The sequence below is a fragment of the Budorcas taxicolor genome, chromosome 7, assembly GCF_023091745.1.
Source record: "Budorcas taxicolor isolate Tak-1 chromosome 7, Takin1.1, whole genome shotgun sequence".
Classification (NCBI taxonomy): Eukaryota; Metazoa; Chordata; class Mammalia; order Artiodactyla; family Bovidae; genus Budorcas; species Budorcas taxicolor.
Genome location: NC_068916.1, coordinates 97,693,941 through 97,717,151, shown reverse-complemented (window position 1 = coordinate 97,717,151; position 23,211 = coordinate 97,693,941). Strand labels below are relative to the sequence as shown.

General features: G+C 39.5%; 1 pseudogene; it reads right to left on the bottom strand.

Annotated features, from left to right (window-relative positions):
• Positions 1–11,110: 11,110 nt before the first annotated feature.
• On the bottom strand, positions 11,111–13,256 carry LOC128051076 (60S ribosomal protein L7-like; annotated as a pseudogene).
• Positions 13,257–23,211: the final 9,955 nt, after the last annotated feature.

Here is a 23,211-nt window from a genome sequence, read left to right as displayed (position 1 = left end):
AAAACCTTTTGTGTTATCCTTGCCAGCTCTCTACCCATCGGTTCCCACATTTCACCAATCACTACCTCATTATTCTGTGTTCTTATCTTTAATTTTCCATTTTCATATCTCAAATTTAGGTCCCTATTATCTCACTATAGGATTAAAAAATTTCTCTAGACTTTCTCCATGACAGTACATTTCCTATGTCTTCATTTTTTTAATTTATTCCAAGTAATGAAAGTGAAAATCACTCAATCGTGTCTGACTTTTTGTGACCCCATGGACTATACAGTCCATGGAATTCTCCAGGCCAGAATACTAGAGTGGGTAGCCTTTCCCTTCTCCAGGGGATCTTCCCAACCCAGGGGTTGAACCCAGGTCTCCTACATTGCAGGCAGATTCTCTACCAGCTGAGCCACAAGGGAAAGCCAAGAATGCTGGAGTGAGTAGCCTATCCCTTCATCAGAAGACCTTCCCAACCCAGGAATTGAACCGGGGTCTCCTGCATTGCAGGCAAATTCTTTACCAACTATGCTATCAGGGAGGCCCTTTTATAAGTAATATATTTCATTAAAATTAGAACAATGTGTAGATGAAAGAATTCTCTTCCTCAAATTTCAAGTCCATGGAAGCAGTCTCCAAAGCAGAGTCAGCAACAGAGAACAGCCAAGATGAATTCAGAGATTTTTGTGTAATGACCCATCCATGTCTGGCTTCATCACATACAATCCCTTCAGTAAACTTGAAATTGAATACGGTCATAGCCCAGGCTGCTCTTACCTGGGAGGCAACTGAGATGATCATCAAGAAGATATGGTAGCACATTTGACCTTTGAGCAAGACCTAGCATTTAGAACCTGCTTGCCCCAACCTTGTCTGTGGAATGTGTCCCCTACCTGCCTTCCTCATACTAGAAGCTACCCAAGAACACAGCCTAGAAATAGTAATGTGGTGTTGAAATCTTCTGGACTAGGAGCATGGATGAAGCCACTTCAAGCCTCTATTAAAAACTTTAAGATCTGGCAGAAATCGACTCATCTTGGGGCCACCCAAGAAAAGCCTCTTCAGCAATTTCTTTGCCGCCTACCAATCTGAAGTCATCTGCCTTTTTCTGCAGCCTCTCCTTACCAAACCCTGAGTGTGGGGGATAGTTTCAGATTACACTGGGCAAACTCCCAAAGGGGCTGTGATCCAACAAATGTGGACCTAAGTCCAGTTTGCATTAAACCCGCCTCTGCTGAGCAATTCTCCATCTGTAATTTCTGAAAATCAGCCCACTACATTTCAGTATCCTACGTATCCAGAGGTAGACGTCATACAGAGAAGAAGGACACAAAGGAACTTCTAAATAAAAACTAAAAAGCCTTTAGTGGCTGGCTGAGAAAACGGTAGAGAAAGGGTCTTCCCTGGTGGCTCAGACAGTACAGAATCTGCCTGCAGTACAGGAGACACAGGTTTGATCCCTGGGTTGGGAAGATCCCCTGGAGACGGAATGGCACTCCAGTATTCTTGCCTGGACAATTCCATGGACAGAGGGGGCTGGCAGACTTGACTGAGAAAATAACAGTACAGTGACTTAAATAGGGTAATGACCGGAAGGGGCAGGGACAAGTGATCCGAGTTTTACAGTAAAGGTAACAATTTCAAGATTTATTTAAGACTTAAAGTGATGACCTGAAAACAGAACATACCAAGAAACACACTTTATTGATATAAATGCTTATAAGTACAACTTCTCAGCAATTTTGTCAAAACTGGGAGCCAGAATTTTGACTATGGAAATAATTGAGAAAACTTCAAATCCAGGTATGGTACACATCTCCTAATTTCAAATCTTATGTGGAAGAAAGTCACTAACTATGGGACTGTTTTAATGTCAAAAACATTTGTGCTGTTGCTGCTAAGTTGCTTCAGTCGTGTCCGACTCTGTGTGACCCCATAGACAGCAGCCCACCGGGCTCCCCCGTCCCTGGGATTCTCCAGGCAAGAACACTGGAGTGGGTTGCCATTGGCTTCTCCAATGCATGAAAGTGAAAAGTGAAAGTGAAGTCGCTCAGTTGTGTCTGACCCTCAGCAACCCCTTAGACTGCAGCCTTCCAGGCCCCTCCGTCATGGGATTTTCCAGGCAAGAGTACTGGAGTGGGGTGCCATTGCCTTCTCCAAAACATTTGTGGGACATAACTAAATGCATAGTTCGAAATGATAAGTATATGTTGATTCAGTTCAGTTCAGTCACTCAGTCATGTCCGACTCTTTGTGACCCCATGAATCACAGCACACCAGCCCTCCCTGTCCATCACCAATGCCTGGAGTTTACTCAAACTCACGTCCATAGAGTCAGTGATGCCATCCAGCCATCTCATCCTCTGTCGTCCCCTTCTCCTCCTGCCCTCAATCCCTCCCAGCATCGGAATCTTTTCCAATGAATCAACTCTTCACATGAGGTGGCCAAAGTATTGGTTTCAGCTTTAACATTCATCTTTCCAATGAACACCCAGGACTGATCTCCTTTAGGATGGACTAGTTGGATCTACTTGTAGTCCAAGGGACTCTCAGAAGTCTTCTTCAACACCACAGTTCAAAAGCATCAATTCTTCGGCACTCAGCTTTCTTCACAGTCCAGCTCTCACATCCATATGCTCATTCAGTTCAGTTCAGTCGCTCAGTCGTGTCTGACTCTTTGCGACCTCATGAATCGCAGCACGCCAGGCCTCCCTGTCCATCACCAACTCCCGGAGTTCACTCAGACTCACGTCCATCGAGTCAGTGATGCCATCCAGCCATCTCATGCTCGGTCGTCCCCTTCTCCTCCTGCCCCCAATCCCTCTCAGCATCAGAGTCTTTTCCAATGAGTCAGCTCTTCGCATGAGGTGGCCAAAGTACTGGAGCTTCAGCTTTAGCATCATTCCTTCCAAAGAATCCCAGGGCTGATCTCCTTCAGAATGGACTGGTTGGATCTCCTTGCAGTCCAAGGGACTCTCAAGAGTCTTCTCCAACACCACAGTTCAAAAGCATCAGTTCTTTGGTGCTCAGCTTTCTTCACAGTCCAACTCTCATATCCATACATGCCCAATGGAAAAACCATAGCCTTGACCAGACGGACCTTAGTTGGCAAAGTAATGTCTCTGCTTTTGAATATGCTATCAAGGTTGGTCATAACTTTTCTTCCAAGGAGTAAGCGTCTTTTAATTTCATGGCTGCAATCCCCATCTGCAGTGATTTTGGAGCCCCCAAAAAATAAAGTCTGACACTGTTTCCCCATCTATTTCCCACGAAGTGATGGGACCGGATGCCATGATCTTCATTTTCTGAATGTTGAGCTTTAAGCCAACTTTTTCACTCTCCACTTTCACTTTCATCAAGAGGCTTTTTAGTTCCTCTTCACTTTCTGCCATTAGGGTGGTGTCATCTGCATATCTGAGGTTATTGATACTTCTCCCAGCAATCTTGACTAGGTGTATATATATATGTATGTGTGTGTGTGTGTGTGTGTGTGTGTGTGTGTGTGTGTGTGTGTATGTACATATTATGCAATAATAAACTCACAAAAATATGCTGCTTATATACTTCACAATGAATAAGATGCCACAAACTTGGCCATCACTTTTTCCCTCTGAGGAACTAGTAGAAATTCTTATCCAATATGCTGTTCCATCTGAAAGTTCTTCCATCTGTCCTCCACTACTCTTGCCCCAGACCAACCTGGTTCTATACAGGAATGTTCGTTCCTGCTCTAAGAGTGATATTATTAAGTCTTAGTTTGATTGGTAGTCACTCACAGTACAGCTCTGAATGCCTTATCCATGCTCTTACTGTGCAGACTGGACTTGTAGCCAATCTGCCTCAGGGAAGAAGAAGTCTTCTGTTCTGTTATCTAGATTTATTTCTGATTGTTATCTGCCAAATTTTCAAGAACTCTCGTGAGAAAAAGGCCTTTCTTTCAGAGTTCAAATTGAAAACAAATCCACTGTCTTTATAGGGCTACTCCTTTAGAAACATCATCAAGCGCATCACAGAAAAAGGAAAGCTCTGGACACTGCTGATTCATGACTACTTGCCCACACTCCCATGTGTTAGAAAACGATTAACTAGGAAATACCCAATATGTAGTCAGTGAACACGTGAAGAAGGTAGTGAATGGATAGGAAAAGTACATATTCTTATCACAGTCATTGATGGAACCAGGAGGGAAGCTTTTTCTAAGCCTGAGCCTATACATGCAACCCTGCCCACCACACAACCCCAGGCTTAGAGGGTGAAAAGAGAAGCCGTTGTCAGGGAACTAGAGTGATGGCTTTTCATAAAATTGTTTAGAATCAGCATTTTTTAAATAGCCTGATGACAAACTTGAGGCAGACTCAATGAATGGACTGAGAGCTCTCTACTTCAACCAAACAATGCTGACCTGACAAGCCAATCACTTTTAGTTGTGAAAATTGGATTGCCTTTATAAGCCCCATCTTTAACTTCAACCTGAAAAACAGTGTTCGTGAGTTGTTTTCTTCTTATATACGTAGATTCAAGTAAGTCTCCAGTGCTTTACACTTACTGTGAATTATTCTCTGCAGCTTAATAATCACTCTGCCGAAGAGTCTTTATTTTTCTCTTCTCAGTAAAAAAATCCTCTGATCAAAAAATCCCTTCTGTATGGCTGTCAGTTTTACAGAAGCTGTGAAATACTTTAAACAGACATTAATATTCAGTCTTCTGACCGCTTTCCTTTGCTATATTAGCTGGATCCCCAGGTATCCATTAACACTTGATTTTTATGACCGCTGAATGCTACAATATCACTTCCTTTGGTTTTCACTAAAACCACTGAGGTTCCTCAGTGTGGAAGAAAATATTAATAGTAGATTCTGGAATAATATTTGTTGCTGTTCTAGTTTATTGTACAGCATTTTTACTGAATTAAATTAGATATTACATATTAGAGTATTTAGCAAATGGGATTATGCATGTGTGTTACATTTCAGTTAGGTTTAAGACCTACCATCAAGTGTGGAGAAATGAGAGAAAAGTTGAATGAGGGAACAATACTCCAGAATTCTATCATTTTAACTGTGAGTTCCTTAGCTCCTTGACTCCTACAGCATTAATTTTTATAGCTTTCACTGATGTGACCATAGCCACACCTCTAAGTGGAATTTTTATGCTAAAACTGAGCTGTGTATTGTCCTTCCCCCAACCCACAATTATAGAGCAGATGGTGAAAATGACTCTGAATAAATTTGTTGGATCAATTTTTAAGAGACAAAAACAGTCAACCAGACTGTTGACTACCTTGGCATTGAGCCTTGTGCACGGTTAGGAGGAACTGTCACTGCATGAATATGCAAATAATTGAAACTGAACTATGCAAGGGTGGAGACAATGTTCTGCATCATACAGTGTCTCTTCCAAGCTTCCATCAATGTCTTAATAGTGCCACCTGACTTCAGTAGAGCAGAAAGGCTTTTGCATTCCAATTTTTCTTACTTTCTTGATAACATCTTCCTTTAACAGATTTATGCTGATAGTCATCGCTTAGTCAACAATTTTACCAGCTCTGAAGAGCTTAAGTCATTTTATTTTACTCCTTGTAGAAGATAAAATGAGGTGAAAGAAGATTAAGGAGCTTTCCTGGTGGCTCAGTCAGTAAAGAATCTGCCTGCAGTTCAGGAGATGCAGGTTCAATCCCTGTGTTGGGCAGATCCCCTAGAGGAGGGCATGGAAACCCACTCTAGTATTCTTGCTTGGGAAATACCATGAACAGAGGAACCTGGTGAGCTACAGTCTATGGGGTCAAAAAGAGCTGGACACAAGTTAGCAGCTGAGCACACACACATGCAAAGATTAAAGAGATGACATGACCTGCTCAGCTCACACAACATTCTTTCTAAATTCATCTTTTTGCCTAAGTTGAAAAAATTTTATTAATAAATATTACATCATTTTTATTAGTAGAAACATAATATTTATTTTCCAACCTTTATTCTTAGCCCTGTTTACCTTTAATGGAGATAATTGACAAAGTCATAAAAGCACCAAAGAATTGATGCTTTTGAACTGTGGTCTTCCTTGAATTGCAAGATCTAACCAGTCCATCCAGATCATCCACCCAGGAGATCGGTCCTGGGTGTTCATTGTAAGGACTGATGTTGAAGCTGAAACTCCAATACTTGGGCCACCTGATGCAAAGAACCAATTCATTAAAAAAGACCCTAATGCTGGGAAAGATTGAAGGCAGGAGAAGGGGATGACAGAGGATGAAATGGTTGAATGGCATCACTAACTCAATGGACATGAGTTTGTGTAGGCTCTGGGAGATAGACAGAGAGGCCTGGCGTGCTGCAGTCCATGGGGTCACAAAGGGTCGGACAGAACTGAGCGACTGAACTGAACTGAACTGATTAGCTCATTTTGTTTGGAATCAACTTCAAATGTGTCCTGATAGCTCCAAGGACCTTGGAGAGAAAGAAAAACTTTTAGATTTTGAGTGAATAAGTGTATTAGTCACTCAGTTGTGTGCGACTCTTTGCGATCCCGTAGACTACAGCCCTCCAGGCTCCTCTGTCCATGGAGTTCTCCAGGCAAGATCACTGGAATGGGTTGCCATTTCCTTCTCCAGAGTTAAAAAGGTATCGGGATTTTTAGGAATCTACCTTCCCATGTCCGAGATCCTTATGAACATGGGTCCCAAAAGGCCTGCGAGGAATTACCATCTTGATCCCTAAAACCCAAAGCCATAAGTGAAGAGCTGAGTTTCTCCTTTGTATTGGTTGGCTCTAAGAGATGCAGAGTGGGAGTTCAACAGTTAAAATCATGAGCTAAGTGCTGGAAAAATAGGAGTTGCATTTTCTTAGGTTAAGAATTTTCCTAGTCTTGTGCTGGTCTTGAGGTATATGACTGGCACACCTTAAGTCCATGGAGACCAGCTTTGCTAGCAAGCTTGGTTTCGATTGGCAGGTAAGGGGAACAACTCCCCAGCTTTAGAGCCTGAGAGTGTTCTCTGGCTAACCCATCCCAACCTTACACCCTCCTGGCTGGAGGCCAGTCCAGAAGTCTTCACCATTCCCCATTCAGCCCCGTGGCCCGACAGCATGCCCAGTCCTTTGCTGCAAACACAGACGACCTTCTGCCACCATAATACATCTGATAGGGCTTCACTCACCATCCACGATACGCATTAACTGAGAAAAGCGTTTGACTATCCAACCTCCAGGCTTCTGTCCGTCTGACTTACTGCATAATCTGTCCCAGAAGAGAGTGAGAAAACTTGACAGCTAAATGCAAGAGAGTGTCCTGGATATGGTCCTGGAAATGGAAAAGTTTGCTAGTAGAAAAACTGGTGAAATCTGAATAAAGGCTTAAGTTTAGCTTATAATACTATACCAACGTTGGCTCCTTAGTTTTGAAAAATGTACCAGGGCAATGTGAAAATCTAACATTTGGGGAAACTAGGAGAGGAGCATTGGAGAATTCCAATTTTTCTTTATAACTTTTACAATATAAAGTTACTACAAAATAAAAAGGTTGTATAAAAACAAAAGAATTAGTAGAATGCCACTTCTAAAATTAGATTACAAAAAACGACTTCCATCCTGCTCACCCCTACCCCTAGAGCCCTTTCTCTGGGAAAGTATGTTGCCATGCTGTGAATAACTCTGTGGAGAGGCCCATATTTCAAGAAAGTGTTGTCTCCAGTCAACATCAAGCAAGGACCTAAAGCCTGCCAAGAGTTACATAAACAAATACAGAAGTTGATTCTCATCCAATGTAGCCTTGCAATGACTATAGATCTAATTGACACCTTGATTCCAACCTTGAGACAGACTCAGAGGTATCCAACTAACTGTACCTGGATTCCTGACCAAGAGATACACTAGGAAAATATTTATAGCTAACAAAATTTAACTGTCTTCTCCATCCAATGGAGATGACCAATCAATTTCTGAGTTATGATAAAAATCAGTTACCAGAATAATAAAGGAAAGTTATACCACACGTTAAACTATAAGTTCTTTTTGACCACACAAGCCTACTTTTCAGGTACAGAGGATAATAATAGGTACTCAAAACAGAAGCCTTGTCCAGAATTATTTCCCTAACAAAATCAGAACTCTAAGAGGTACGAATGGAGTAAAACCAAGCTAACATGAATTCAATGTTTACTGTATCTGTCCATCATACAGATGCTGACAATGACAGGCTTATAACTGTGTTTTAAGTTCTGTTTACACATCCGTGACTTAGAGGAAAAGAGATTTCAGTTATACTAAAGTTCTTTGCAAATTTTTCCCAAAATGGATTACTAGATTAGTCTAGTCATTTAACGTTAAGCTTGATCATAGAGACGTATAAAAGAGGTAGTTGAAATCTAACGCAATTTTTTTAACTTTCTATTTTTCAGTGATTAAAACTCTGTTCTGGTCTAAGTACTCGTAAGACTAATTCACTTCATACAGGCTAAAATTCATATTAAGTTTAAAACTAAAGATCCAGTGAAATTCTCTACTTTATTCCTAATAATCGTATCCAAAACAATCTAATCTACACCAAAAGTTAGTTTCCTATTAGTGATGCTTAGTAGATATTATTTTCCTCCTTTAAAACTAAGTTCTAATTATGTAATCTCTGACAGCAGGGAGTAAGACAGAAAATGAATTATTTAATACAGGAAAATCTGAGTAAGAAAATTATTAAGAAATTAAATTGAAAAAGTTATGACTCAAGTGAAAAAGTTAGGTGTCCCTGAAACATCAGGAAAGCAATTCAGTATCTGGAGAAATGTAAGAAAATTGTGTCTATTATCAGGAATACAATGGCTTAATGGGCAATTTAGTAATGTCCATCAAAATTTTAAATCCATAAACTCACTGAACCAGTAATTCAACCTCTGGAAATGAAGAAACATACAAATCATACAAATCTATATGTAGAATGATATGTCCATCATAAGACTTGCTCCAGCCAAAGGATGAAAGAAAATCCTGTACTGCTGTATTTGCTATACAACAGCAAACAGATTCTCACTTATTTAAAAGAATAAGATTAACATATATGTATTGACATCCATGGTATATTAATAAGTAAAACAGTGAGCTGCATAACATGATCGGCCTATGATTGCCTTGAAGTATTCTTCCTCACATAGCTATATAGCTCATTTCCTCTCTGCCTTCAGGTCTGCTGCTGCTGCTAAGTTGCTTCAGTCGTGTCCGACTCTGTGCAACCCCGTAGATGGCAGCCCACCAGGCTCCCCTGTCCCTGGGATTCTCCAAGCAAGAACACTGGAGTGGGTTGCCATTTCCTTCTCCAATGCATGAAAGTGAAAAGTGAAAGGGAAGTCGCTCAGTCGTGCCCGACTCTTCACGACCCCATGGACTGCAGCCTGCCAGGCTCCTCTGTCCATGGGATTTTCCAGGCAAGAGTACTGGAGTGGGGTGCCATTGCCTTCTCTGCCTTCAGGTCTAAGCACCTGAAATAACCTTCTCTTACCACCCATATGAAATATAACACCCATACACAACTAACCCTATGTTATACCTTTCTATGCACTAATATTCTTTATTTTATTGTTCTTTCACCTGGCATATTACAGGTGCATTTATTTGTTCATTATATGCCTTCTCCCTGAAAAATATAAGCTCACGAAAGCAGGGTCATGGTCTGTAGCCCCAGTTTTAAAAACGAGGCCTAGTGCAAAACTAAGATCATGGCATCTGGTCCCATCATTTCATGGGAAATAGAGGAGGAAAAAATGGAAATAGTGACAGACTTTATTTGGGGCGGGGGGGCTCTAAAATAACTGCAGATGGTGATTGCAGCCATAAAATTTAAAGATGCTTGCTCCTTGGAAAAACGTTATAACCAACCTAGACAACATATTAAAAAGCAGAGACACTACCTTGCCAACAAAGGTCCATCTAGATAAAGCTATGGTTTTTGCAGTAGTCATGTATCGTTGTGAGAGTTGGACTATACAGAAAGCTGAGTGCCGAAGAATTGATGCTTTTAAACTGTGGTGTTGGAGGAGACTCTTGAGAGTCCCTTGGACTGCAAGGAGATCCAACAAGTCCATCCTAAAAGAGATCAGCCCTGACTATTCGTTGTAATGACTGATGTTGAAGCTGAAACTCCAATAATTTGGCCACCTGAGACGAAGAACTGACTCATTGGAAAAGACCCTGATGTTGGGGAAGATTGAGCGTGGGAGAAGGGGACAACAGAGGATAAGATGGTTGGATGGCAACATTGACTCAGTGGACATGAGTTTGAGTAAACTCCGGGAGTTGGAGATGGACAGGGAAGCCTGGCGTACTGCAGTCCATGGGGTCGCAAAGAGTTGGACATGACTGAGCAACTGAACTGACTGACTGAGTGCATAACAGCCAATCGATCACTATTTGTTGAAGAAATAAATGGATTAATGAATTCCTATTAGCAGATGAGGGAAGTAGCTACCAAAGAGTTAAATGGTATTCATTTAAGAGTTAAATGGTTTACCTGAATTCACACAGCTTCTGAGAACTGATGATACCTTTTTCCAAGTCTGAGCCTGTGCAGCTAACTATTTCATGACACAACATCCCCTATATATGGTCACACTCTCCTCTCTTCTCTTGAAAAAGCATGGCAGTAAGAATTCGGCTGTCAAATGTCCCAGTTCATAGCACATTATCACCATCATTAGACTTTGCAAGATTCTGTTTTTTATTTTTCCCTTCACCCTAAGAGCACTCACTATGCTTTGTTTAAGTACATCTTCCTTTTTTTAATTTTCAGCAGAAGATTTTATTTGTAAACTGAACTTTTAATCATACACGAAGGCCTCTGAAATAGATTTTCTCAGGATAAACCCGTTTTGGCCAACTCAAAAGTGAAAAATCAGGACTTTTTGCACAGGAAAATCTTCAATAAACCCAAGGAATGTTTTTCACAAGACACAGGCTGGACCCTCAAGTTTTTTGTTCTACAGGCTGTTGATTCTAATTCATTCTCCACACCAAGATTTGCCACAATAGTTAGGAGAAGGCAGAGGAAAGATAAAAGTCAGACAACAATATATTTAAATTTGAAAGTATTCACTGTTTAATAACTGACCAGATTACAAAAATAATCATGGTAGATGCTTCAGTTCATCCTTCTAATTAATAAGCTTGTTGATCTGGTCTTCCCTATGGCCAGCATCTCCACCTTCTACAAAATCGGTGGTCTTTTTCTTCATTCCACCTTGTGGAAAAGACAGTTTGAAGGGCCACAGGAAGTTGTTTGCTCCTTTGAAATAATTTGCGAAAGTTTAGTTCTCCTAAATCAGATCCTCCATGCAGATGATGCCATATTTGCCAAGAGAAAGAGCAATCAATGAGTTATCTGTCAGGGCAATTCATTTCGTATTGATTTTGCCAGAACCATGCTTTCAGATCAATTCATTTACAGACTTCAGATTTGGGTACCTCACACACTCACACACAACATATGCTAGATCATACAAAAAGCAAGGGCATTCAAAAAAAAAATCTACTTCTGCTTCATTGACTGCACTAAAGCCTTTGACTGTGTGAATCACAACAAATTGTGGAATATTCTTAAAAAGATGGGAATACCAGACCACATTACCTGCCTCCTGAGAAACCTGTATGCAGGTTAAAAACAACAGTTAGAACTGGACATGGAACATCAAACTGGCTCAAAATTAGGAAAGGAATACATCAAGGCTGTATATTGTTACCCTGCCTACTTAACTTATATGCAGAGTACATCATATGGAATGCTGGGCTGGATGAGTCACAAGCTGGAATCAAGATCGCCAGGAGGAGTAACAAAAACCTCAGATATCAAATGATACCACTTTAATGGCAGAAAGCAAAGAGGAACTAAAAAGCCTCTTGGTGAAGGTAAAAGAGTGAAAAAGCTGGCTTAAAACTCAACATTCAAAAATGAAGATCATAGCATCTAGTCTTATTGCTGCTGCTAGGTCACATCAGTCATGTCCGACTCTGTGCGATCCCATAGACGGCAGCCCGCCAGGCTCCCCCGTCCCTCAGATTCTCCAGGCAAGAACACTGGAGTGGGTTGCCATTTCCCTTCTCCAGTGTATGAAAGTGAAAAGAGAAAGTGAAGTCGTTCAGTTGTGTCCAACTCTTCGCGACTCCGCGGACTGCAGCCTGCCAGGCTCCTCCGTCCATGGGATTTCCCCGGCAAGAGTACTGGAGTGGGGTGCCATTGCCTTCTCCTCTAGTCCTATCACCTCATGGCAAATAGATGGGGAAAAAGTGGAAATGGTGTCAGATTTCATTTTCTGGGCCTCCAAAATCAATGTGGATGGTGACTGCAACCATGAAATTAAGACACTTGCTCCTTGGAAGAATAGCTATGACAAACCTAGACAGTGTATTAAAAAGCAGAGATCACTTTGCCGACAAAGATTTGTATAGATAAAGTTATGGTTTTTCCAGTAGTCATGTATGGATGTGAGAGTTGGACTGTGAAGAAGGCTGAGTGCCAAATTCAAACTGTGGTGCTGGAGAAGACTCTTGAGAGTCACTTGGACTGCAAGGAGATCAAACCAGTCAATCTTAAAGAAATTAACCCTGAATATTCATTGGAAGGACTGGTACTGAAGCTGAAGCTCCAATACTTTGGCCACCTGGTGTGAAGAGCCTACACATTGGAAAAGACCCTGATTCTGGGAAAGATTGAGGTCAAGAGGAGAAGGGGGCAACAGAAGATAAATGGTTGGATGGCATCACTGACTGAATGGACATGAATTTGAGCAAACTCTGGGAGATAGTGAAGGCCAGTGGAGCCTGGCATGCTGCAGTTCATGGGGTCGCAAAGAGTCAGACACAACTTAGCGACTGAACAACAATGTGACGTGTGGTTCCATAATTCTCAGCGTGTTAAGTGAAGCCTTGTTGAGCTTCACACAGATGCCACTGAAGATCTGACAAAGGTGAAGACACTGTAACACCTTTAGAACCTGTGGGCTGACACCATTGATACCTCTTATCCTGATGACAGCTGCCAACTTGGGTTCCTCAGGTACACAAAAGTTGCTGGCTTTTCATGCCATCCTGGTTATTTGACTTTCAGTTCTTAAAGCTACTTGTATTCCTTGTGATAGGGCTTAGCTTTCTCATAGATAAGCTTCCTCCTTGCCTTTAATGCAACATTTGGGGAAACTTCTTTCCCAGGCAATTGATCGTAAGATCTATGAAATTCTATTGCTCTTTCTTAGGGGTTTCTGGCACAACAGAAACCTTCTTTTTCTTCTCTTCTGCACCCTCCATGGTTCCAGCCAGGAAAGAGATAAGTACATCTGTAGATATGTCTTCTTGAAAGCTAGGCAATCCCACAGTACATATGTGGGCTTTATTTTTTTATACTGTACCATTTTTTATTTGTTCATTTATACAAGCTACTGACTTACTCATAAAGCTTATCAGATCCATTCTCACAGCTGCTGCTCTGGCTGCTGTCAGTGGTTACATCAGAGAACACTGGCCAGCAAACCGTTAGCAGACTGTGTGTTACAATTGTGACTCTAAAAAAAGAGTTTTCAAAAAGAGTAAGCAAGCCTTCCTTGGTTCCATCTGATAGTTCTCCCACTTTAAAAGAAAATGTCTCTGCTATTTTGTCCAAGGATCTTACCTTTTAGCAAAATAGAGTCCTTACTGCCTCAAGCCAAAAATGAAAGTCCTAATCTGGTTACTTCTTTATGTCAGATATAGAAAACATATATCGTACTTTGCCATTTTTTGCATTTGTCTCCAAGGCACTCAACACTGACCCTAATGTTGGAGACATGTTAGTTTAACAGAGGAACCTTGATCCAACCACCTAGACATAAAAACAGGACTGAATGGGGGAGGGTTAGGAGCAAGGTGAAATACACACACACACACACACACACACACACACAGATACATACAGCTGATTCATTTTGCTGTACAGCAGAAACTAACACAACATTGTAAAGCAATTAGACTCCAATTTAAAAAAACAGGACTGAATGTTCACATTTATTTGACCTGAAGACACTGCCAGTGAATAATGGAGAGGATGAGTTATAAGCACACATGTGTTTTTAGTGACATTTTATATTTGTTTTACACTACTACTAGTCACGAATAACTCTTGTTATTAAAACCTTTTGCCTGTTCTGGGAGACCTTGCATATGTTTATGAGTAGTTTGTATCCTTTGTTAATTCAGGACCTCTCCTAACAAAAGGAGAGCATTCATTTGCTGACTGCCTGACAGTCTCATTCTTATTTATCCGTGATCAGAACTCTTTTTCCTTTTGCTTGCTGGGATCAAAACAACTCTTGGCAATTTTTCTTAGGGCATATTTTTCCAAATTCCATTCTTTGGATTTGGTTCATAGTAGCTCACATACTATAATGCTTCCTGAAGCAGTTGGGACTTTGCTGAGAGAGGTTAGAAAACTGTGATTGTCTTGACAACTGTATGCTGTCCATATAATTCAGCCTTGACCTGCAGAGCAACACTCAAAATAGGACAGAAGTCTAGACTCCACAACCACTTAATCTTTGGCCTCACTACTAAGGCAACCAACAAGGGTACCAATTAGCGGTAGATCTGAAAGCGGGTTTGGACAGCTTTTTACAAAGTCTGCAAAAGCTCAGATGCAGGGAAAAAAGGGGGGAAAGATGTGGGGAGATGATCTCAGGGTTATTTCTTTGATTAAAGAAAAAGGAAAAAATCAGAAGTTCTCTCTTCTCTAGGCTTTTAGCTTTCTATTACAAGAGAAAAGAAAATTGAAAGAGAAGTTCCTAACAAGTTATATTTTATTTCTCTTTCATAAAATGCTTGTAGACATGCACAAATGACTAAAACTCATCTAAATTCATTGAGTTTTTATTATCTATCTTTTATTTGTCACTAATAATGACATTATAAGGCTGGATCCCTAAATCTTTCTTCCTGTCCAATGACTGACTATTTAGGATGTGTAGAGACTATTAAAGAATCAAAACCATAAACATGCTTTCCCTCAGTCATTCAACAGAGTCATTATTGCCATATAATAAGGTTGTGAGTCTTGCTCTTTCACTGCCTTATTTCTAATTCATTACAAAACCCGCTTTGTTGTTTTTCATTTATCAAATACATTTGCTTCTTATTCTATGGCAGTCTCTCCTTGACAGAGGCATCAACTATAATAGTGAACTGAATATATGGAGATATATAAACTGAATAGGTTAAAAGTATGGATATTTTATCCACTTTTACTCTCTGCTCTCACTTCAAGTAGGAATACTAGAAGTATATGTGGGAAAATGTGTCACCATCCTTACTCTGCTACTTCCCAGCTATGTGTCCTTGGGCAGGTCACCAACTGTCATTCAGTGTCATTCAATTTGTTCACTTGCCACATGCAGGACTGAAAAATCACTTCATGTCTAGGTTAACTCTACAAAAGTAAATCTTTATCAATACTATGAAAAAAAAAAAAGCAGCAGCGGTGGGGTTGGTGGAAAACAATTGCAAATTTTTTCACATTTTTATGATATATAAAAACAGTTATGCAGCATGATGATAAAAAGACAGGACAGCATGCTGTATTTTACAACTGCCTGTTTCTATCATCATGACACCCATGTTAATGTAGTGTCTCTTAAAGTGAGACTAAAATTTCTTTATGAACTGCCTTTTCTTCTCTATAGTTTTCTAAACTAATCAGATGTTCTTAAATTTTAACACTGAGATACACAAAGTTGGTACACAACAAGAATATTACAAATTGGAAATAACTAAAAAATCATGTTTCTAACTACTTTTTCCAGTCCCAGGAAACATAGTTTTGAATAAGAATGTGTATATGTGTATATATATACACATATATACACATGTATAATTATATATACGTGTATACATAAATATAATTTACATTGGAAAGTACTATCACAGATTAAACACTACAAATATTTCTCAAAGGCACATATGTCTTTTGTTGGAAAAACACTTGAATTAACAAAGCCAAAGAATCACCTTCTAACAGAAAATTAAGCTTTTTATATATAATGGATCAACAGAATGCTTTATTTTTCTAGTTATTATTCTCATAAAGCAGTCTCCTACCTCTCAGCCAACTCAGAAAGAGAGCTCAAAGCACAGTAAGTAATATCCTACTGCTCAACAAAGGGCTATTCCCCACTAAAGAAGCTGAGAAGGGCAACAACAGTGATGGCACATAAGCCATAACATGCTTTTGGTGTTAACAATTTATCACGCACGTCCAATCTTCACTTCCCCTTTGAAATCCTTTCGATTTTTTGGAACAAAATTTGCCATATATATGATGAGAAGTCACTGATTTGTGTTTACCCTCTTAGTAGTCCCCATTTCATTTGTATTTTTTGTGCCTTATATTTTCCCTGTCCTTGCAGGGCAGAAACGAGTTCTTTGATGGGAAAGAATCGTTTTGTCTTGAAATGCTTATATTATGTCCCCCAAAGAGGGAGAGAAAGGGAAGAGGGTGTTCAGGAGGTACATGTGGGGAGAATTCCTCAAAGCTGCAAGTAGGACTGCTGTGAGCAGGTCTCCAGGGAAGAAGAAAAAGATACAGAGACTCACTTCCCATTCTCTGAAAGAAGCCTTAGGACAGAACGGCAGGAACTCCCAGGATAAGGTTTGGATCATTTAGAGATGCTGGACACCAGAAACGAGAATTTCTAACACCAGCAAAACCTCTTGTCCCCACTTGGGGATCTTTGCTCAACCCTGGAGACATGCAGGAAGAAATCCCATAATAACTGAGATTGAATCCTCCCCACCTCAGCCAGGTGGGATGGGTACTTAAATTTGCATTATATATTTAAAGAATTAAAATTTCTCATACATCTATGGCAATTTCTTACCTATTGAAATCTGATGTTTCATAATAAACTCTTACACCCTCTCCTTGTTAGTCTTCTGTGCCATTCCTTTCATTTCCTCCAACATCATCCCCTCAAAGGACAATCTATAGTCCCAGCCTTTCTACATGTCCCAAACAATTTATTCTTATCTCCTTTACAGTCAGATTTCTACCTCAATACCATAATAAAACACATTGATGGTGATCACCACTAATCTCTTCCTTGTCAAAACCAAAGCCTTTTCCCCAGCTCTCTAATAGACCTTCTATACACTGCATCCCCCTTTTCCAGAATTTACCTCTATAAACTCATTTGCCTCCTCTTCCTCTCCCTACCCCTTAACTGCTGTTCCTTCCTAGGATCTTTGACCCTTTTCTTCTATGCACTCATTCCCTATCTGATATCTATGATTTTCAGTTACTTCAAACATTACTTAAGTGTTGATTATGTTTACGGAAGTAAATACATAAAATCTTCCTATTGCCTCTCAGCATCAAATCATACACATTACTGCCAAGAAGGTGTCTCCAACTTAATACCCTTCTGCCTCATGAAAACTTGCAGGCCTCAAGTTGCAGCTTTCTCTTTTGCTTTTCTCCTCTCTTCATGTTCATTCAATTGATTAGAAAGGTCCATCTCATGGAGAGAGTATCAAGGGTAACATGCAAGGCAGATGAAGACTAGAATGAGTCACTCAGGCCAGTTTATTCTAGGTCATTCAGAGAACTCGATTCATGTTTTCTATTTTTATACATTGACCATCAGGATTTATAAGATCTTCCATTCTCTTTCTTCAACTACCAGCCATATGTCAGTGACCTTGGGAGCCACACACTGATGTCTGTACTTTACATGGCAGACACTGTCAATGAGGCCCCTGAATAACTGTGTGGAGACCCTCCCTCACCATAATTTTTTTTGTGTTAAGTCCAGTGAGTTCAGGACTTATCTATGACAGAATTAGCATAACTCTGACAAATACAGGTAATAGAAAACTGACGTTTAGCTCAACAAAATAACTTACACGATCACAAAGCTAGTCATATCAGAATTTGAATTAGTAAACAGGCCCCATTAATCCCCAAATCCATTTTCCTTTCTCTCAGCTATGGCTCATCAATTTAAGTTTTTCAGCTGCCACCTGTATATATTTTATCCCAAGTGCATGCTTCTCTTAATCAGGACAAGACAGGATCTCTCCTCTCATTTTCTGATGCCCTGGCATCTATATAAAACAAGCAAGCAAAATGGGTGAAACAGCTTAAAGTAATTGGCAGTAAAGGAACATGAGCCATTGAATGTACTAATCATCTTCTTGAACTTAGTTCTCAATTATGAATGACCTATATCACAATTACTGGAGATTTCAGCTTGTTAAAAACAGATTCCCAAGCCCCATTCCAAACCCACTGCTTCAGAATTTGTGTTTTGCTTAACTTTTAAAACCTACATCATAAGCAATTCTGATGTATACCACAGTATGAGAACCAAGACTAATTATCCTAAATTCCATTCCTTTGTTTAAAGAACTCTATTTGATTGAACCTCACAAATCAAGACATCAACAAAAATGTAGTTATCCTTTAAATTTTGTTTCCACAAACTTGAAAGTTAGTGGAGGTTCTAACATAAATGATGAATTATGAAAAAAATGATTTGTGATCCAGAACTCAGGAGTCTGTTTCCCATAGTACCACATTTTCTGTTATCACTTTTACTTTCTTATTACCTATGCATAATGGCTAATAACTACTAACATGTGAAACAGACATCATTATGCAGAAACTTGCCTCAGATACAACTTGGAAGAGTATTTCCTTCTGAAATTCAATCATCCAATTTGCAGTATATTTTTCAGTGAAAAGTATTTGACATAACTGAGATTTGGGGGTTTTGGGGGCTCTTCCCCATGATTTTGTTGGTGTTTTGCTGTGAAGCTGATCTACCTAAAATATAACATAAGCAAACATATAAACATGACTAAAATTCTTTTGCCACTATTTATATGATGAGTTAAAGCTCAGGGTGTCCATCCGCAGTGTGTGAGCTATACCTTAGATAAATTTGTCTTCACTTTCACAAGTGCAAAGAAAACAAATGCCTTTCACATGGTTCCTAAAGCCATATATATAAAGCAGGTCGAGTCCAGCTGCCTTTCTGTTAGATTACCACAGACCATCTGGTTGGCGGTTATCCCACATAGAGAATGCCAACACATACCCTGAACAATAAAATATTCACACAAATATCTTTTTATCCAGGGGAAATGAAAATTTTAGGTATGTCAAAGCAACCAGTCCCTTACAAAAGTGTTAATCTATGCAAACCTCACTATATTGTATCTTCAAGTTCATGTCTCATCACAATTTTCACTTAGACCTTATACAAGCAGCTGATATATTATAGATTATTAAGAATAGAACAAAATTTTATAGTGTTTAAGAGTCATGATTCTAATGGATATTTAGGATGACTTGGCTTGCTTTCTTTGGTCCAACTTATAGATTTTTTAAAAACTGTAAGTATTCGATATTGCTTAAATGGGTATCTGCTAATTAATCAAAATAGTATAAGGTTCGGAGAGTTTTCTCAATAAACCAACAATTTTTCCTAAGTAGTTTATTTAGATAAGCTAGACAAACATGAATAATAAAATATCAATGTAAGTTTTCCATATTGACTAAAGGGCAATGCAGTATCCATTGAAATCAGCACAGAAGTGACCCGGTTAGCATGAACTCTGGGAGTTGGTGATGGACAGGGAGGCCTGGCGTGCTGTGATTCATGGGGTCGCAAAGAGTCGGACACGACTGAGCAACTGAACTGAACTGAACCATGTTTACATCAGACATTGGTTATGTTTACTTCATTAACTGAGAATCTATCAGAACAACACAATTAATTTGCTAACACTTATATCAGCATTTATTTTGGACTGAAAATCATCCTGACTATAAGGAGTATCAGATATTTCCCTTTCATTGATGAGTTATTCATTTCAGTTCAGTCGCTCAGTCATGTCCAGCTCTTTGCAACCCCATGAACCACAGCATGCCAGGCTTCCCTGTCCATCACCAACTCACAAAGCCTACCCAAACTCATGTCCATTGACTTGGTGATGCCATCCAACCATCTCATCCTCTGTCGTCCCCTTCTCCCACAGCCCTCAATCTTACCCAGCATCAGGGTCTTTTCAAATGAGTCAATTCTTCGCATCAGGTGGCCAAAGTTTTGGAGTCTCAGCTTCAACATCAGTCCTTCCAATGAACACCCAGGACTGATCTCCTTTAGGATGGACTTGTTGGATCTCCTTGCAGTCCAAGGGACTCTCAAGAGTCTTCTCCAACACATTTCAAAGGCATCAATTCTTCAGCTTTCAGCTTTCTTTATAGTCCAACTCTCACATCCATACATGACTACTGGAAAACCCATAGCCTTGATTAGATGGACCTTTGTTAGCAAAATAATGTCTCTGCTTTTGAATAAGCTGTCTAGGTTGGTCATAACTTTCCTTCCATGGAGTAACTGTCTTTTAATTTCATGGCTGCAATCACCATCTGCAGTGATTTTGGAGCCCAAAAAAATAAAGTCAGCCACTGTTTCCACTGTTTGCCCATCTATTTGCCATGAAGTGATGGGACCGGATGCCATGATCTTGGTTTTCTGAACGTTGGGTGAGTTCTGAATGTGTTATTAGAACTACAGAAAAATCATTTTACAGTAAGGGTCTTATTCACATGTCATTTGCTCTCTATCACATTGTTTTTCGTCATACACTAGTTTTAAATTAGCTTAACACACTATTCATATACCTACATCTATTTTATTAACAGAGAAAATAAAAGAGCAGCTAGGTGCCAGTGTGGATTGTATATTAAAATCTGCTTCGAGTTTTGTCCTGCTCATTCCTTAGCTGCCTTCCAATTTTGCAGGTTCATCCACGTGTTTCTGTCATTTGTACAGATACGTGTGGCCAGATGAAACCAGCCATTACCTAATGTCATAAAACTTCACCCTCCAAGTTAGTAAATATTAACCTCACTTAGCCTGATTCAAACAATTAAAATTAAACCAACTGAACTTGCAAAGTTAAATCATGTTTCAAATGCAAACATTTTACCTTATCAAATTTTCATTCTTTCTGTTAAATGAAACTATTTGTTCTTGATTATAAAACATAAAAAATATTTTCCCATTATGAAATATTACCTATACATGTAAATATCCTTTGATAGCTTAAGAATGAGTATGAAAATATTTATATGGAAAGTGTGATATGACAACTTTGTGGTAAGAGTCAGAAAATTTGGGTTATTGCCACTCAACTGGTTATTCAAGACTGGAGAAATGTTAAACTCTGTGGACCTGAGTGTAAGGAATGTTGAACAAAATCTCTCCATTTCCTTGGGACAATGATATTCTAAATTAAAAGAGGTCTAGAGACGCTGATTCTGAGAAAGATTGAGAGTAGGAGGAGAAGGGGATGACAGAGGATGAGATGGTTGGATGGCATCACCAACTCAATGGACATGGGTTTGGGTAGAAGCTGGGAGTTGGTGATGCACAGGGAGGCCTGGCATGCTGCAGTTCACGTGGTCGCAAAGAGTCGGACACAACTGAGCAAATGAACTGAACTGAACTGAGCCATCTAGAAATATGATGTTACCTAGAACAATTCCTGGTATATCACAGTTCAAATTCTAGTTTGAACACAAACACAGAAATCTGTGTCTTTATAAATGTATCTAATTTCATTCTAAGATAGTCAACTGGAAGGAAAGACTAAGTTTAACAAAAGATTCAAAGTCCTACCCTATCTTTTAACTATTCTTAGCCTCTGACAGTTGGAAGAATATATGTTTACTACCAGAAATTTATGACAAAACATACTACAAAACTCTGGCACTTCAGATAGGATTGAGTGTATGAGCACTCAAGGAACCTACAGTCATTTTTTTGACGTGACAACTAGCTGTCACACTTATGAAAGTAACTGAAGAATTGTCATACTGTATGATGAAATACAGACTCTCCAGTTTTTTTTCCCCCCTAGAAAAACATTCATTTTTTAAAAAGTGAGAGATTGCCAAAGATGGCATCCAAAAGATTCCTGGCAATATTGCCCTCAAAACACCCTGCTTTCATTAGTTCTGCTGGCACATGCTAAATTGAAGCTATTTAAAAAGCACTCATTCTTTTACTATGTACATTACAATACCATATCAAGATCCATGAAAATTCTTTGTTAATATCAGTCAGAGCTGCATATAAACCTGATCATACTTTATTGCATCTAATTACAACCCACTTTCCCCAGGCAATATCATTCAGCCAGCAATGAAATCACATATTATTCTCTGTAATTCATTCTACTCAAAGATTTTGGGGCTCTGACCCAAACTCATCAGGCATCTGATAGAATACCTGAGAAATTATTTTCTTTCCTCAGTAACTTCCACTACTTGCCTTCCTTAACAAAAATATTTAAAAATTCAACAATGTGTTTATATAGAAATAGAAGAAACCCTCCAAGAAGAAACACTTACCTAATTTAATACTTAATCTTTTGAAATCTGTGGTTGCAGCAATCCAATGGCACTTCCTGGTGGAAGATTCCTGAGCCACCTACTCAACCCCAGTTCTACCAGGTCATGTGAGAAAGCATTTTGGTTATACAAATACTCACACCTAGATTAAAAATCTCAACTCATGATTTAAGAGAAAACATTGAAACATGTATATTACCATACGTAAAATAGATGACCAGTGAGACTTCAATGCATGAAGCAGGGCACCCAAAGCTGGTGCTCTGGGATAGCCCAGAGGAATAGGGTGGGGAGGGAGGTGGGCGGGGGGGGGGGGGGGGGGGCGGTTCAGGATGGGAGGACGCATGTATACCCATGGCTGATTCGTGTCAATGTATGGCAAAAACCACACAATACTTTAAAGTAATTAGCCTCCAATTAAAATTAATTATTTTCTTTTTAAATTCTCAAACCACTCTCTTATTTTCTGTGTGGCATTATTCAGTAACATATGATGTTAAACAGCAATTCATTGGACATGTCTAATGGGATTGTTGTTCAATCACTCAATCATGTCCAACTCTGCAGCCTCATGGACTGTAGCATGCCAGGCTTCCCTGTCCTTCACTATCTCCAAGAATTTGCTCAAACTAATGTCTAGCAGGTGTTTAATAAAAGCACTATCACTGGAGAAGTGAAAATTGTTTTCACTGCATGTAAATCATGAACCATATGCTCAAATATTTCAGAAATATTCACTTCTAGCATCTCATTCAACTAAATTAAACTTGAACCCTAGTCCTGTCCAACTAGAATAGCAGGAAATTCAATTTCAGA